The sequence below is a fragment of the Podarcis liolepis genome, assembly GCF_965112155.1.
Source record: "Podarcis liolepis genome assembly, chromosome: 5".
In the NCBI taxonomy this organism is placed as follows: Eukaryota; Metazoa; Chordata; class Lepidosauria; order Squamata; family Lacertidae; genus Podarcis; species Podarcis liolepis.
Genome location: NC_139556.1, coordinates 93,906,621 through 93,924,448, shown reverse-complemented (window position 1 = coordinate 93,924,448; position 17,828 = coordinate 93,906,621).

Sequence of the window (17,828 nt, the reverse complement as noted above, 5' to 3'; positions counted from 1 at the left end):
ATCAGTCCAGTATACCTGAAGGAGCGTCTCCACCTCCATCGTTCTACCCGGACACTGAGGTCCAGCGCTGAGGGCCTTCTGGCAGTTCCCTCGCTGCGAGAAGCCAAGTTACAGGGAACCAGGCAGAGGGCCTTCTCTCTAATGAGAGCCAGTGTGGTGTAGTGATTAAGAGCGGTAGACACATAATCTGGGGAACTGGGTTCGCGTCTCCGCTCCTCCACATGCAGCTGCTGGGTGACCTTGGGCCAGTCACACTTCTTTGAAGTCTCTCAACCCCACTCACCTCACAGAGTGTTTGTTGTGGGGGAGGAAGGGAAAGGAGAATGTTAGCCGCTTTGAAACTCCATATCAAGTCCAAACTCTTCTTCTTCTTCTTCGGTAGTGGCGCCCACCCTGTGGAACGCCCTCCCACCAGATGTCAAAGAGAAAAATAACTACCAAACTTTTAGAAGACATCTAAAGGCAGCCCTGTTTAAAGGTAAAGGTAAAGGCACCCCTGACCATTAGGTCGAGTCGTGACCGACTCTGGGGTTGCGGCGCTCATCTTGCTTTATTGGCCGAGGGAGCTGGCGTACAGCTTCCGAGTCATGTGGCCAGCATGACAAAGCTGCTTCTGGCGAACCAGAGCAGTGCATGGAAATGCCGTTTACCTTTCTGCTGGAGCAGTACCTATTTATCTACTTGCACTTTGACGTGCTTTCGAACTGCTAGGTTGGCAGGAGCAGGGACCGAGCAGCGGGAGCTCACCCCGTCGCGGCTATTCGAACTGCTGATCTTCTGATCGGCAAGCCCTAGGCTCTGTGGTTTAACCCACAGTGCCACCCGCGTCCCTGCAGCCCTGTTTAGGGAAGCTTTTAATGTTTAATAGGTTATTGCATTTTAGTGTTTTGTTGGAAGCCGCCCAGAGTGGCTGGGGGGACCCAGCCAGATGGGCGGGGTATAAATAAATTATTATTATTATTATTATTATTATTATTATTATTATTATTATTATTATTAGAGTGGGATGACTGTATTCTCACATGGCGAAACTCTGAATTACAGGCACTGAAAATGATAAAGGTGTTAAAAAGGATGGTTGCACCTTTCTTTCACCACTTGGGGGCGCACTTGCACAACCATTAACGATGGAAGACTAGCAGGTTTTTCTGACCTCATAGTTTCGAAAACCTGCGAAAAACACACACGGGGGTGGGGGGGGAACAAACAACATGTAAAGCTCACCCTTTCTCACGCAGATTTCAAAACCCTGCTATTCAGCTTGAGCAACTGAAGAAAGGGTAAATTTAGCTGAGGAAATAGTTTTTGTCATGCTTGCGCATAGTGTAATTAGCTTAATAAGAGAAGCTATTTTTAAACGTTCGCTCCGGTGAAGTGGTCTTGGCTTCCCTCCATGCACGTTAATTCACACGGCGAAAGGGTACCAGCCCAGTAGGTCTGGTTAGGCCTGTGGCTCCAGCCTGGAAGACAGAAGAGGGTCCCATCAGAACTGTCACTCACTTTGACAACTTGATTTGCCACACAGCATTCGATGCCATGGCAACAGGAAAATCCCAAATTGAGCAATGATTTGCCGAACATTACAGGCAAGGAAGGGGCTCTCCAATTCTACTTTACAAAAACAGATCTCAGAGTTACTAAGATTGAAAAAAAAGAAATACGTGCTTCAGGATGAGAGTTTCACAATAAAAATAGCATCACAAACCAAAGCCACAGCACACCCATTTGCAGTTGCCCCTTCTGCTTCTGGCCCGCTGTTTAAAAATAAAATAAAATCCAGACTTCATTTCCTCTTCTCTGGCTATATGCAAGTACCTCAAAACTGCCTCAGACCTTTTTTAAAAAAAAAACATTTTGGATTTTAGCCTCCAACTCTGACAAGTTCCTGTGACATATGCTTCAGCTTTAAAGAACATTAAATTCATGGCTCTGAAATCTGCACCATTCGCTAGGGAACTATAGAGAAGCCTTCAGGAACTACAATATCTTGACTTTGAAAAGTGAAGAGTGCAGCCCTGGACACACTTGTGAGGAAGGACGGGTTATAAATTGAACAACAACAACAGCAACAATTTATGGCTGCAATCATGGCAGGATTCAGATAAGCCCTTCACATGCTCAAAGATGGAATAATCTAAGCTCTGCCACCTACTCTGTGTGTCTCATGACTAGGTTGCAGATTTGAACCCAAGTCTCCCAGGTCAACATTTGACATTCTAAGCACCACAACACTCTGGCTCTCCCTAATGAGAGTAATGTGCCCCCAAGACATTTCAACTGGAGATACCACCCCTACTGATAATGCTGGCATCCTCCTGAAAGTTCATCTTATAAGAATGCACACCCCCACCATAAAATCTTGACATAGCCAATGTTAGTCAGAGTCCCTGACATCTGGATCTCCCCTCCACCTTTGAAGATGGAGACAACATTTGCCCTCCTCCAGTCTGCAGGGACCTCACCTGTTCTTCAAGATTTCTCAAAGATTATAGACAGAGGCTCTGAGATCACACCTGCAAGCTCCTTTAGTACCCTTGGGTGCAACTAATCAGGCTCTGAAGATTTGAATTCATTTAAAGTAGCTAGGTTGGGCGATGCATTCCTTTGGGTGAAGACAGTGACAAAGTAGGTGTTGAACTGTTCCACCTTCCCTCTGCACCCAATAGCATTTCTCCATCTTCTCCACATAGAGAACCTACTATTTGCGTGTTCTTCTTCTCAACCCACCAGGTTTCAGTAATGCCCAATAGGTCATATTTGCCATCCTGTATTAAAAGCTCCAATTCGTTTTGCTTGTTTCCCATACTCTGTGCATTAGTATAGAGACAGCTGAAACAACGAGCCATTTCATCCAGCTGCTTCCTTCTTGTAGTTTCCTGCCCTTTAGCAAGTTTGTTTATTCATCTCAAGTTTGGAACAGAACTCAATCCAGTGAATTAGCATTTGCAGTTGTTGCTTTTGGTCTATAAATGATACATTTTCCCTGGATTTGCATTGTGTTTCCTATGCCTTGAAACGAATGGATCGGAATAACATAACAACCATGTAACTTACTGACATTATTTCTCTACAGCAGCCAGTGAGGCAAATAATGTAATTTTTGATGGAAGGAGAGATGCAGTGGAATAGAAACAACGCTGTATGCAACTAGTAGATGGCGGGATGGAACGATGCCTTCTTACATCCCTCCTTCCCAGTAACTCTTATCTATTTCATTGCAAGTATATTGTAAGCAGCCTCAATAACTAGTAGGTGGGATGTAAATACTAATTAATAAATATTGCTTTGGAGATCCCTTCCCTTTTCTGCTTGGAAGGACGCCAGAAACTTTCTAATCTCTTGCATGTTTGTTCTGCCCACACACCTTGATCATATAACCTTAAAGGGGGGTGGGGGAAGCCAAGTGCACATGAGGCTGCTTGTGTGCTTTCTGTGGCATTAGCATCTGCCAGGGGTGCTGCAAGTCCCTGTAAGAGAAATCCTCCCCGCGGGATTTGCTTAGTGCGAGAGAATGATTAGCAATTGCTAGCGATTAGTAATTTTCTCCCACAGATGGCTTTTCTGCATTCCTGTAGAGCTCCACATACACGGTGGCTCTGCCAATGCCCTGCAAAAGCAGAAATCACTATGTGGCAGGAAAGGAAGAAATATCTGGCAGGCTTCTCCCCCCCCCTCCCTTTTGTGTTATTGTTATAAACAAGCAGCCTAATCACACTGGCAAATAAGCAAGAAGGGGAACAAATGAGCTGGGTTCTGAATTATTTTGTACACATGGGGTGAGAATCATTCCATGTAAATCAAAGTTCTCCAGGGGATCAGGGCTACATTAAAGTGCATGTTGGGGTGGGGGGAGGTAGACGCATGGTGAACCAGGCAGCTTAGAAGTTGAACTGCACACTTCCCATAAGTTTAGGAATCTATCGTTCTACAATAATAATAATAATAATAATAATAATAATAATAATAATGATAATGATGATATATTTATACCCCGCCCTCCCCGGCCAGAGCCAGGCTCAGGGCAGCTAACACCAATAAAATTACAATAAAATATAACAGAGGAAACAAACAAAAACAAAACCAGTTTATTAAAATACGGGTTAAAATACAATTTAAAATGCAGCCTCATTTTCATAGCAGCCCATAGATCAAAACCATAAGGGGAGGGAAACATAAGGGTCAGACTGAGTCCAAACCAAAGGCCAGGCGGAACAGCTCTGTCTTGCAGGTCCTGCAGAAAGATGTCAAATCCTGCAGGGCCCTAGTCTCTTGTGACAGAGCGTTCCACCAAGTCGGGGCCAGTACTGAAAAGGCCCTGGCCCTAGTTGAGACCAATGTAACCACATTGCTGCTTGGGACCTCCAAAATGTTGTTATTTGTGGACCTTAAGGTCATCCACGGGGCATACCAGGAGAGGCAGTCCCGTAGGTACACTCTCCCCAAATCTGCTCCTGAGGCTTAGGGAAAACCCTAAAACAGATTTAGGGAGGTGCAGGGGAGGAGAGGCAGAAAGTTCCATTGTGTGCTTTGGCTATACCCCCACATGTCTTAGTTTTAACCGGGGCCTAATCCTGCGGCCACCACCACATCTGGTAGCAATGAGTTCCAAAGGATAAGTGCACAAAGTGTGTAGAGAGGAAAGGACTTCCTTTTTGTCAGGCCTCAAGCTCTTGTCTTACTCATTATTTTTTGTTTGCATATTTTGCAAAGAGCGTTTATTAAGCCAACAGTTTTAAGGCCAGAAGCAGCAGCCACAACAAAAAGGATTGTCATCGTATCCCTTAGAGACGGTGGATGATTCAGGAAGAGACTTGCCAAGGCCACACAGGTAGACATTCTCCCGTCTAAACAGGTGTAATGACTGAGGGGACGGAGAAAAGGAGAGAAAGTAAGAGATTTTTTCACAGTACAGGAAAAAGAGTGATTCCAAGTAAAATGAATACTTGGTGGAACTCCTCCACCTGAATGGGACTGAAATATACTCAGAGTCGAGAGTGGATTTCATGCTCTTTATTCAGCTCATAGTGGTGAGGAGGAATGAAAGTTCCTCCAGAATGCATGCTTTATATACATTATTTACACAATGGGCCCCACGTGATTGGCTAATTCCGGGATTCTCCTGTAGGCCAATCAGGTTGCGGATTCACTTACACCTGGAGCTGGATTGGGTGGCTCCTGTGGACCAATCAGACTGCTGCATTCTGGATCCTATTGTTCTAGGACCAATCAGACTGCTGCATTCTGAATCCTATTGTTCTAGACCAATCAGACTGCTGTATTTTGGATCCAATTCAACTCAGTACATAACAGGGACGTTTCCATTAACAAATATGGCCTTCATGTTGTTTACTTTTGAGAGTGTGTGCGTAGGGGGGAGATTAATACATCCCTGCAGCTTGAGCTACTGGGGATTTAATTAAAACCACCTCTAACCCACATTTAAAAAGTCTTTTGATTTTGCTCTGTACAATGAGATGGACGTTGGAAACAAACCACAGTGAAATAATTCCCACGTGCCCAGTGAGTCGCGAGATGGGGAGGGGGGCGAAATTGCACAGGTTTCACCCAGAGTCTTCGTTGATCTCTGCTGTGGGCAGAAAGGGCCTTCAGCATTTCTCTGAGGACAAAATGTTGGAGGGCAGCTTGAGCTCTTGCTGCGATAGCCTTGCTATCCACCTTTCTGCCTTAGCTCCAGTGGGAGCTGCATGCAACATTTAGCCAACTTATCGGTTAGTTGCTCACCTGGTGCCCCTCCAGATGTTGGGGTGACTACTCCCATCATCCCCAAGCAATGTGCATGTTATTTCTGTTGCACATATAGGTAGCTGCTTCTGCTGCTGCTGTTCATCAATGTACATGTTATTTCACAGAGTCAACTAATGTGCAGTAGGGGAATAGCATAGGACTAGGGCCAGGCAGACCAGGGTTCAAATTCCCACTTCAACGGGTGACCTTGGGCCTGTCACATAGAAGATGAAGCAAGCTTATTGGCCATGATCAAATGGGCACAAGATATAGGACAATTTCAGGACTGGGAAAAATTGTGGAAAGTAAAATTGAAATTTACAGACTGTTCTCTTTTGAAAGAAAATTAAACGGAAATGATGTATAGATGGTATATTAAACCAGTACAGATAGCAAAAATGTATAAAACCGGGTCAAACATATGTTGGAAATGTAAAGAAAAAGAAGGGACTTTTTTCATATGTGGTGGGAATGTAGAGAAATTAATTTTTGGGGGGAAAAGATATACAATGAATTGAAAAAAATGTTTAAAATGACATTTGTAAAAAAAAAACACAGAAGCATTTTATTAGGGATTGTAGGACAAGACCTGCCAAGAAAAACAAAGAACTTATTTATGTATGCTACAACAGCAGCAAGAGTCTTGATAGCGCAAGGATGGAAGAATGAGGAAATCCCAACGAAAGAACAGTGGCAAGAAAAATTGATGAGTTATGCAGAACGGGCTAAATTGACATACAAACTGTGGAATAAGGACAACTGTGACTTTAAGGAAGAATGGGAGCTTTTTACAAATTATCTAAAAAGACAACAAAATGAACTGGACTCCTTGGCAGGTTTTGAATAAACATACACAAATTTATTGGTTGACAACATGACAGATAGACAACGCAAGGACATGTATAATTCTATAACATGCAGAGAATAATATGTGCAGAGAAATCAGAGAGAGGAGCTGAGGGAAGTCTTTGGTGGGGAGGGGGGAGTGATGGAAGGGGGTGGGGAAAAAGGGGGAAAATAATGTATGTGATTATACGGTTTGATAATTTGTTATGTTGAAATTGCTCAATAAAAATATTTTTTAAAAAGAAGAAGATGGAGCAAGCTTGCTTTCTCCTGCCCTGGAGGGTAGGACTCAAACCAGTGGCTTCAAGTTACAAGAAAGGAGATTCCAACTACAGTAAAAGGAAGAACTTTCTGAGAGCAAGAGCTGCTTAATAGTGGGAAGGACCCAGACACAAGATTTACCCACTCTGGAAGAATGGCAGATGAAGGTGATCGACTACATGGAATTGGCAGAAATGACTGGCAGAATCCGAGACCAGGGAGAAGAGTTGGTGAAAGAAGACTGGAAGAAATTTAAAGACTATTTACAGAAATATTGTAAAATTAATGAATGTTAGAAGGATGTTGGATAGAAACTAAGGGGTTTCCAGCTGTAATGCTTTAGGAGATACAAAAAAAAAAAAGGTTTATAAATGGGTAAAAGCTTAATGGTAAGGATTTGCTGAACTAACAAATTGAAGTGGAATACAAAGAAGGGAGGTATGAGGAGGTCTGGGGAAATAAGTGTAAGGAAGATATGGTATGGAAAATTATTTGTTTTTTAACTGTTTTTATGTTGTATTTTGTTTCTTTTTATTTTTTTATTTTTTTCATTGTTATATTTTAAAAAAAACTTTAATAAATATCTTTTGAAAGAAAAAAAAAAATAGTGGAAAGGACCCCCTCAGGAGGTGGTGGACACTTGGAGTTTTTAAGCAGAGGTTGGATGGCCATCTGTCATGGCTGCTTTCATTGCACTGCTGGGGGTTGGACTAGATGCAGGTATAAATGCAGGAATCTTTGTGCGAATTAATAGAAGCATGGTGTTCAGATCGTGAGAAGCATAGTATCTCTAGCACTGCTATCACTTGATGTGGAAAACTGTTATGGTTCCTGGTCGGGTGAGTGGCGTATATGGACAAAACTCAGTAGACGTTGGGTGTGTGTGGTTTTGGTGGTGGTGGTGGTGGGGAAGAAGTCATTCTCTCAAGTGACAAGTTGACATGCCTGCTTAGGTGATGCATTGGCTTGCAGTGCACAGCAGAATCTCATGTTAAAGTCTGCACAGACTGCATGTAGGAGATGTCGTCTCCCTTGCAATGCTCCCCTTTTGAAATTTATAGAAAATTAGCATGCCAGAGAGAATGAATCCCAAACTGCGGTCCACAGACCATCCGTGAACCTGGATGTTCATGCAGGTGGTCTGTAAAGACAGAAATAAAAATGAGGCAGCGTCTAGGATAGCACTTTACAATAGCGACAAGTGGCAGAAAAAACACACATTAAGGAGTCCTCGAGAACCACTGGCCTAGCCTTTGCCCTGTTGTGTTGTTTTTCTACATGCAAGGGGATTTTTCTGTACATTAAACAAAACAAAACAAAAGAAAACAAAACAAAAGAAAACAAAACACAACACAACACAACACAACACCAAAACAAAACACCCTCCTTGTGCAGCCTGTAGTGGTATAGACCAGGGGTCTGCAACCTTTAAGACAAAAAGAGCCACTTGGCCCCGTTTCCAAAGGAAAAAAATAACTGGGAGCCGCAAAACCATTGCGACATTTAAAACAAATATAACATGCCTTTATCCGTGGCTGGCCTACCGGGGGTCCAAAACAGGGACGTCATCTTCCTCCTCGCAGTCGTAGACCTGCATGCGCGCCGCTGCCCTCTGATCTGACAGCAGGCGGGAAGGTGACGTCGGGACGGTGCGTGACTGATGCACGCACTGCCCCCATGCGACGTCACAGCCAGTACAGCACCCGCCACAGTGGGGAGTGTCGGGGCACACAAATCACCTCCTTCCCTCGCTAGTATCCGCCCCGGAGCCGCGGCAAAGGTGTAAAAGAGCCACATGCGGCTCCGGAGCCGCGGGTTGCAGACCCCTGGTATAGACTGAGGAAAAGTTTACCACTTCCCTGCTGGTTGTATAACCTGGCCCAGAGTATCCAGTCCTTACACTGCCTCCTGAAGCCTAAATGTGAAAATGGATCCTCTGTGCTCAGCACAGGCCCTGGCATGTGGAACTGGAGACCAGGGTTCAAATCCCCATCAGTGGGTGACATTGGGCCAGTCATTGCCTCGGTTTACCTCACAGGGTTGTTGCGAGGATAAAATGAGGTGGAGCTATGTATACTAGTTGAGCTCCTCATAGGAAGCATGAGATATAAATCTAACAACAGCATAGAACAAAGGTACATCTTTGGTACCCAAACTCTGCTGAGGACGAGAATTTCTCCAGCATCAGGTTTTCTTGAACTGGGAAGCATGTTTCTCAGCCCTGCCTGCCTGTTCACTCCTGTCAGACATTCCTGGGTTGAGTTGAGGGCCAAAACTGAAGGACCGACCAGCTGTGTTTGTTCTCCTTAATCCTCTGTACAACTACAATCAGGTGCCAGGTGACGGGCATCTCCCCCCGCTTTCTGCCAAGGCTTATTTCCGCATGCGTTTTTATATTTACCTCATACGGGGCGGGGGGGGGGGAGAAGTCAAGGGGAGAGAACTGGAAATCCTAGTTTATTTTGGGACTTTTGTAAAGTCCACAAAACAGGCATTTGGGGGCAAAGTCCTGACAAGGGGTGGAAATGAGACCGAAGCCATGTTTAAAAAGGTAAAGGGACCCCTGACCTTTAGGTCCAGTCGTGGCCGACTCTGGGGTTGCGGCGCTGATCGCGCTTTATTGGCTGAGGGAGCCGGCGTACAGCTTCCAGGTCATGTGGCCAGCATGACTAAGCTTCTTCTGGCGAACCAGAGCAGTGCACGGAAACGCCGTTTACCTTCCCGCCGGAGCGGTACCTATTTATCTACTTGCCCTTTGACGTGCTTTCAAACTGCTAGGTTGGCAGGAGCAGGGACCGAGCAATGGGATCTCACCCCGTTGCGGGGATTCGAACCACCGACCTTCTGATCAGCAAGTCCTAGGCTCTGTGGTTTAACCCACAGCACCACCTGCATCCCTCTAAAGCCATGTTTAGAGAAGCCCTATTGAAATTCAGTTACTAAACATCATGACTCCAGGCCCAATGGCTCCCGACTTTGGCCTTCCCCTCATTCTTCATACTGTAACCGTCTGCGTGGCCCTTGCAAGGATTTCAGCTGCTCAGCCCCATGGCTGGAGGAGACATTTAGTTTGAGGACTGCTAAGCCGCTGGTGTCTAGAGGACTTCCTGGCCGCACAGAGCACCTCAGGCAGCAAAGCTACCCCTTGTCAGGTGCTTTGTCACCATCACAAACAAAATTCCTTGTGTTCAATAGCGTGCATAGGACTGCAGCCTCGGTGCATGGCAATGTGTGGCTTGATAAGGGCCTACAATAACCATTACACCATTAGCGATCTGTTACAACCTGTGGTGTTGCAAGAAGCCCTTTGGTGCTGTATTAATTTTGCTCCACCAGTGCTGAATGGTTGAGCTTGTTCATAATTCAACAGCTTACAAAGGGCTGTTTTAATGCTTAATCTGCTGGTAGTCGGCAACCCTAAAATTTACTACCAAGGCAACGTGATTTGGTTTGCAGCCTCAGCCTCCCCTTTGCAAGATCTCCTTTTCCCAAAGAGCAGGTACAGCCTTGCATCTCGGGAGCCGGGCATTTCTTTTTTAAAAAAACCAACACTTCCGATTTCTTTCTCCTTTGTAGCCTGGCCCGCGGCTGTTGTATTTCAGAGTGCCCTCTTTGTTCCTCAGGCCTGCTGTCCTTAAACAGAGAAGTGGCTATTTAAGGAAGAATGCAAAATGCTTTAAAATAAAAATATTCACACACACCCTTAGAACTCCCCCCTCCTAGGGTATGGGGTAAATCAGCAACAACAACAACTAAAAGATGTGGATAAGGCTTGGCCTATATTTCCAGCCCCCCCCCCACATGAAGTAAAATGTTGGCCACCTGGTGCCGCTGTTTACTTACGTTTTGGCTGGATTTTGGAGGCTTGAGCCGTTCTGTTTGATACTTACAAAAGAGCCAGAAACAGAGAAGCTGTGAGTTTGAACTGAATTGCAATTGGCAAAGCTTTGAGGTTCAGCTAAGGATAAATTTGTCACCTACGGTCTCTCTGGAGCATCCTAACTTTGTGTGCAAAGAAGATAACAATTGAACATCTTCTTGACCCTCAAACAGCAATATTCATTTGCAGGGGAAAGCAATTCTCTGCTCTGGCCCCCCAGCTAGAAATCCACTGCAATTTTGAGTCCAGCGTGGAATGTACAAGCGCGAGAGTTACTGGATATGTGTGCGTCTATGAATGTAAGAAGGCACAGAACTCTTTGCATGCCATGCAGAGCTATTTCTGTTCCGCTGCAGATTGGCTTCCCACGAAAAGCAGTACTTGCCTCGCTGTCTGCTCTGGTGGAATTTTACAAGATTAATTACATTACTCCACACCATTCATTTCAGTGCAAAGGAAACACAATGGTGGGTGGGAAGTAATCAATTACGTATTGTCTGCGGACAGGGAATAGCAACAGGGCAGACCCACTGCATTCGCTGGATTGATTTCCGTTCTAGTCATGGAACGGATATGTGGGCACCCGCAGCTTCTGCTCCCATTTCCATCAGAATTCTCCAAAAGCCCTTAGTAGTAGTAGTAATAATAATAATAATAATAATAATAATAATAATAATAATAATATCTTTATTGTCATTGCCCCCTCTCGGGGACAACGAAATTACTTAGTATTACTATTATTTACCTGGCCTTCACCCTAAAGTCCCTGGGTGGGCATAGTATTAAAAGCAGAGTACAGTGGTGCCTCACAAGACGAAATTAATCCGTTCCGTGAGTCTCTTCGTCTAGCGGTTTTTTTGTCTTGCGAAGCAACCCTATTAGCGGCTTAGCGGCTTAGCGCTATTAGTGGTTTAGCGGCTATTAAAGGCTTAGCGGCTTAGCTGCTAAAAGGCTATTAGCGGCTTAGCGGCTTAGAAAAAGGGGGGGAGCGGAAAAAAATCGGAACACTCGCAAGACGTTTTCGTCTTGCAAAGCAAGCCCATAGGGAAAATCGTCTTGCGAAGCAGCTCAAAAACGGAAAACCCTTTCGTCTAGCGGGTTTTCCGTCTTGCGAGGCATTCGTCTTGCGGGGCACCACTGTATTAAAAGCAGTTTTAAATGACTTAGAACCTTAGAAATAAGTTGGGTCCTAAAAGAGTACAAATGTCGAAAGCCAGGATAAAGAGGTACACCTCCTATATTTGCCGAAAGCTGTATAATATGAATCATCGAAATGTAGAGTTGGAAGGGATCCCTGAGGGTCATCTAGTCCAACCCCCTGCATTGATGGAATCTCAGCTAAAGCATCCATGACAGACGGCCATCCAACCTCTGCTTGAAAACCTCCAAGGAAGGAGAGCTCACCACCTCCCGAGGGAGACTTTCACCGTCAATCAGCTCTTGCTCCCTTAAAGTTCTTCCTGATGTTTAGTCGGAATCCCCTTTCTTGTTACTTGAAGCGGTTGGCGGAGTGTAGCCATCATGTCTAGTAGGAATGGATAGCCCCAATGAAGGTGTCAGATGCACATCTAAGCAGGAGGGAGAGGCATGGAGAATGCCCACTCCTAGGCCACCCTGCGTGGTGGAATAACCAACACCCAAGAGGATCTGTAAGGAAGGAGGCAGTCTTACAGGTATTTGAGACCCAGGTTGTTTAGGGTAGTGCTGTGGTCTAAACCAGTGTTCCCTAACCTTGGGCCTACAGCTGTTTTTGGACTACAATTCCCATCATCCTTGACCACTGGTCTTGCTAGCGAGGGATGATGGGAGTTATAGTCCAAAAACAGCTGGAGGCCCAAGGTTGGGGAACACTGGTCTAAACCACAGAGACTAGGGCTTGTCGATCAGAAGGTCAGCGGTTCGAATCCCCGCGACGGGGTGAGATCCCGTTGACTGGTCCCAGCTCCTGCCAACCTAACAGTTTGAAAGCACGTCAAAATGCAAGAACAGTGGTACCGCGGGTTACAGACACTTCAGGTTACAGACTCTGCTAACCCAGAAATAGTACCTCAGGTTAAGAACTTTGCTTCAGGATGAGAACAGAAATCGTGCTCTGGCGGTGCGGCAGCAGCAGGAGGCCCCATTAGCTAAAGTGGTATCTCAGGTTAAGAACAGTTTCAGGTTAAGAATGGACCTCCAGAACGAATTAAGTTCTTTATCCGAGGTACCACTGTAGATAGATAGGTACCACTCCAGCAGGATGGTAAACGGCGTTTCCATGCGCTGCTCTGGTTCGCCAGAAGCAGCTTAGTCATGCTGGCCACATGACCCGGAAAAACTGTCTGCGGACAAACGCCGGCTCCCTCGGCCAGTAAAGCGAGATGAGCGCCACAACCCCAGAGTCATCTGTGACTGGACTTAACGGTCACGGGTCCTTTTACCTTTACCTTAATTTGGCCTGGAAATGAACGGGCATCCAGTTGTAGCAGACCGTGTCCACTAGTGATGGGCAATGTGCCTTTTCTGCTCTGACATTTTGTGTGTTTATATTTTATATATATTATTATTTTATTAAATTTTCTGTTTTGCAATTTAAAATACTCATTTTACATCCTTAAGAAATCAACGACTTCCCTTCTTCTCTTTCCATGGTTCATTTTACATATCATAAATCCCTGCATATTTTACAAAAAACTGTACCATTCAGTATTCCATTATTGCATCCATCAAAACTTATTCACGCTGTTGAATTTATCTGAATGCTGCCAGCGTTTTCAGCTGTACACAATTATTTCCCATATATTCAATAAAAGTTTTCCAATCTTCTTTAAACGTATGTTCTTATTCTCTTATTCTATATGTTAAGTCTATATGGTTGTGTGTTTTTAAAGCCCCCTGTGTCCTACACTTAGATACAGTGAATTAACTGTGCTGATCCAATCTCTAGCCTTCTCCCCCCCCCCCCACTTTCCTCTCTTCCCTTGGCCTGGGCAAAACTCTGTCCAGACTTGTGTTAACAGCTCTGTGTGTGACCCTAGTTGATAAACCGACAAAATTAGCAGCAGCTATGCAGAGCCTGAACCCCAAAGTCAAGATTCAGCAGGCAACAAAGACCCAAGCTTTGCAGTGCAAATGTCTGGATGTTTCTTCAGAAATAAATCCCATTGATTTCAATCAGTAGGACTTATTTCCCCAGTAAGTGCAGGCTTATTTGGTAGGCCAATAGACTAAAGCTTTAAATAATTTATTGCATAAAATGTATACGCCACTTGATTATTATTATTTTAAAAAACCTTCAAAGTGGTTTACAAAAAGAATACAACAAAATTATCATGAAAAACAGCTAAAAACGTACTTAAAACATTTTTTTTAAAGTGATAAACTAAAAATCACACTGGCATTCTACATAAACATGGACTCAGCCATACAGCTGCAAATATAACATTTTAAGCGAGTTTTAAGTGCATTATACAAATGTGGCACTAGATGGCAATGGTGAGCTAATGGCAAATTCAATATATATTTCAAAACTTTTTAAACAAGTATTTTCACTGGGTTGTTTTTTTTTATATGCTTGTATTCAGCCACGTTCTATGTTAATTCATGATCATATTCTTGGTTTTCTTCCCCATAGTCACTGAGGGTCCATTTAAATATGAGTTGCTGCAGCAATCTTGCTTGAGGCTGGAATCTTAATCCCATTTATGTGAGAGTAAGCCCCACTGAATTCACTCGAACTGACTTCTGAGTAGACATGGTTAGGATTGCACTGTGAAGCCACATTTGATAATGATCTCTTCAGCTGAAACTTTTGAGGCATTTTGAGGGAAGCCAAAAAGGCACTTCGGATAAGTGTGGTGAAATCCGCCAATTTCGTTTGGTTGCTGGTTGCCTAAAGCAAAATTTGAAGCAATTGTGTGTGTGTGTGGGGGGGGGGGTGTTGGTCACAGAGGGAAGCCAAAGGATTTTGAGAAGACTAAAGAGGTTTCTCAAAGGGTGCATGGATCTTGAAAATCCCTAGTTTTTCATGACGGGGCCTGAACTTAACAACCCACCTTGATCTTTTTAAGACTGATTTGGTGCTGATCTGTTAATGAACGGTAGATTTTGTTCATTGAATTAGAATTCATCCATAACTTCCACCAGTGCTTCATAAATATTGATGTTTTATCAAATGCACATTGTAATTCATTGATTGGTTGGTTGAAAGGCAGATGGGTTAATCGAATAAGAATTCTTGAATCATTTGGTGGCTCTGCTTTTTTGTTTATTAAAATGATGTCATTTTATTGGGGCACGATCCAGTCAAAGGTAAGCAAATCCAAGTCCCCTTGAGCTCAGTGGGAAAATTAATCGGGCCTACATAGAAATCAGTTTAATTGCATCAAACAGCTTCCAAGGCTGTGCACTCCCCATCTCTATGGTTGGATAAAATATCTGATGATATATATTTTTAAAAATTGCAAGCAGTCTCCACAAAACTACCCCATACCACCTGACTTTTGCGGTGGTTCCTGTTTTGCAGGGGGTTGGACTAGATGACCCTCAAAGCTCCCTTCCAGTCCTATAATTCTATGATTAAAAAGGCAAAGGGACCCCTGACTGTTAAGTCCAGTCACAGATGACTCTGGGGTTGCGCGCTCATCTCGCTCTATAGGCCGAGGGAGCCGGCGTTTGTCCGCAGACAGCTTCCGGGTCACGTAGCCAGCATGACTAAGCTGCTTCTGGCGAACCAGAGCAGCGCACGGAAACACCGTATACCTTCCCGCTGGAGTGGTACCTATTTATCTACTTGCACTTTGACGTGCTTTCAAACTGCTAGGTTGGCAGGAGCAGGGACTGAGCAATGGGAGCTCACCCTGTCGTGGGGATTCAAACCGCCGACCTTCTGATCGGGAAGCCCTAGGCTCCGTGGTTTAACCCACAGCGCCACCCGTGTCCCTATAATTCTATGATTACTGTGCTGGTCCCGGGGTGAGGTTTGTTAGGGTGTGAAACCTAAGACGCTGGCAAGTTAGCAATGTCATGTAACTTTAAGTAGTCAAGCTCGTTAAGTTGTTAAGTTGCTCAGTATATAAAGAGTGTTTGTTTTCTCTGTGTGTGGGGCGTGAAGCAAAAATGTCTGAAAGCTCCGGAGGTGTTTCTGTTATCTTTCTGCAATAAACCTGTCTTTGGAAAGACAGGCTTCCCTGTGTCGTTATTTCTTTGCTGCTGAGACTCTGAAGCTTGTACTGCAACAAGAATCTCTGCACTGGACTTAATTAATGCTCTGCAAAGAGAGCTGTTGCTGGTGGCGCAGCGGAAGCGTTTACTGGACCAGTACAAACTCTCTTAAGGTTACCGTGAGGCATGGTCAGAGTTCGGACAAGGGTCTGGAGACTGTCCACCAAGGGTGAAGCGGGGTCCAAAGCGAGAAGCCGGGCGTGGTTGGGAACTCTGGAAGAACAGGTCTGGGTGCTGGCAGAAACATGTTTCCAACGACGTTGCTCCCGCAACCTGGGACTGGGCTGACTGGCCTTTATTTCCTCTGAGGCCAGGGGAGGTCCTGGCCCACAGGTGACCCGCCTCTCCTGGCCTTAAGGCGAGCACTCCTCCTGCAGGAACTTAGTTCCCTCCGCCTCTCTGCCCTGAGCCTCTGCAGCTCAGGAGAGGCTGGAGGGTTACTGGACCCAGGGGGATGCTCACCGTCCCCTGACAGGGCTGGGAGAGGCGCACCTGTAGACAATGGGCCCTCAATCACCTCCGGAGCCAGAGTGGATACATCTGGTGTCTGCTCCTGAGGATCCAGCACAGGTGCAGGCCCTTCAGATTCAAGCCCCTGCCCCGGCTCAGCCGGCCCTGGAGGTGGGGACTCCTGTGCAGGCTGGGACTCCTCAAGTTCAGCTTCTGAATCAGACTCCCAGGCCATCACAATTACATGGTTTTAAATTGCATGCTGGGTGAAGCATTGCATTAGATCGGGGCAAGCATCAGTAAAGCTGTATAAAACAAAACTGGGTTTTTAATTTTGTCATCTGGAAAAGTCCAAGTACCAAGAGGACCTGAATGCTCAGTATCAGCTGTTCTAAACAGAAGCATGGGGGAGTTTCATACACTATTATAATATTATTGTTTTACTGTATGGATTTGGCAATTTCCTCACAAATGGCTTACAAAAATAATATGAGTTATATCAAACGAAACCAATAAAATCCACATCGCGTCTGCATAGAGAAAATACAGGCCTTACAGATCCTACCCCACTAAAAGAGGCCACAAACGACTGAAACTCTTCAAATTAAGGACCAAAAGCCTGGGTAAAAAAAAAAGTGTTTGCCTGGCACCTAAAAATAGATAAGGATGGGGCTGGGCATGCCTCCTTGGGGAGACCATCCCACAAGTAGGGAGCCAACACTGAAAAGGCCCTGTCTCATGCTACTTTCCAAACCTCTCATGGAGGAGAACACATGGAGAAGGGCCTCAGGTGATGATTGCAGGATGTTGGTTGGTTCATGTGGGAAAAGACCCTTGAGGTATTGAGCTCCTCAGCCTCATAATGCTTTCTTTTGATAATAATTTTTATTAGTTTTCAATTACAATCTAATAATATCCTCATTATATTAATACCAATTTATAATACAGTTATTAATACCAACCGTTCAAATACCGAATTATATAATTTAGATAAGGTGGGGGCCCCCGACGCGCTAGAATTGATGGCTTCAATATTTGCTTTATTTCTGCGTTCTAAAATCATACTAATTTCCATTGCATTCCGGTCATAATAATAATAGTCCCTTATACAACAAATGCAGTATTAATAACTTCTTTTCATGTTGACACATTAAATGATTTATAAAACTACAAGTGAGGCACTCAAACTATATCCTTGTTCTTCCTGTGTGTGGCAATTATTCTGTCCGTGGTGTTTCTTTCTGTCCTTGTAAGATGTTATGTCTTTCTTTCCCCCGGTTGTTGCTGTTATCCATCATGCCTTGGGTGTAGCTAATATCCCATTGTTGTTCCATAAACTTCTCCATTGCTCTGTCCCGTGCTTCGTTATTTTGCAACTTTAACAACAGCTGCAAAAATCACTCTGTCCCAATAAATAACCTGTTTTCACAATTTTTCCTCTCAT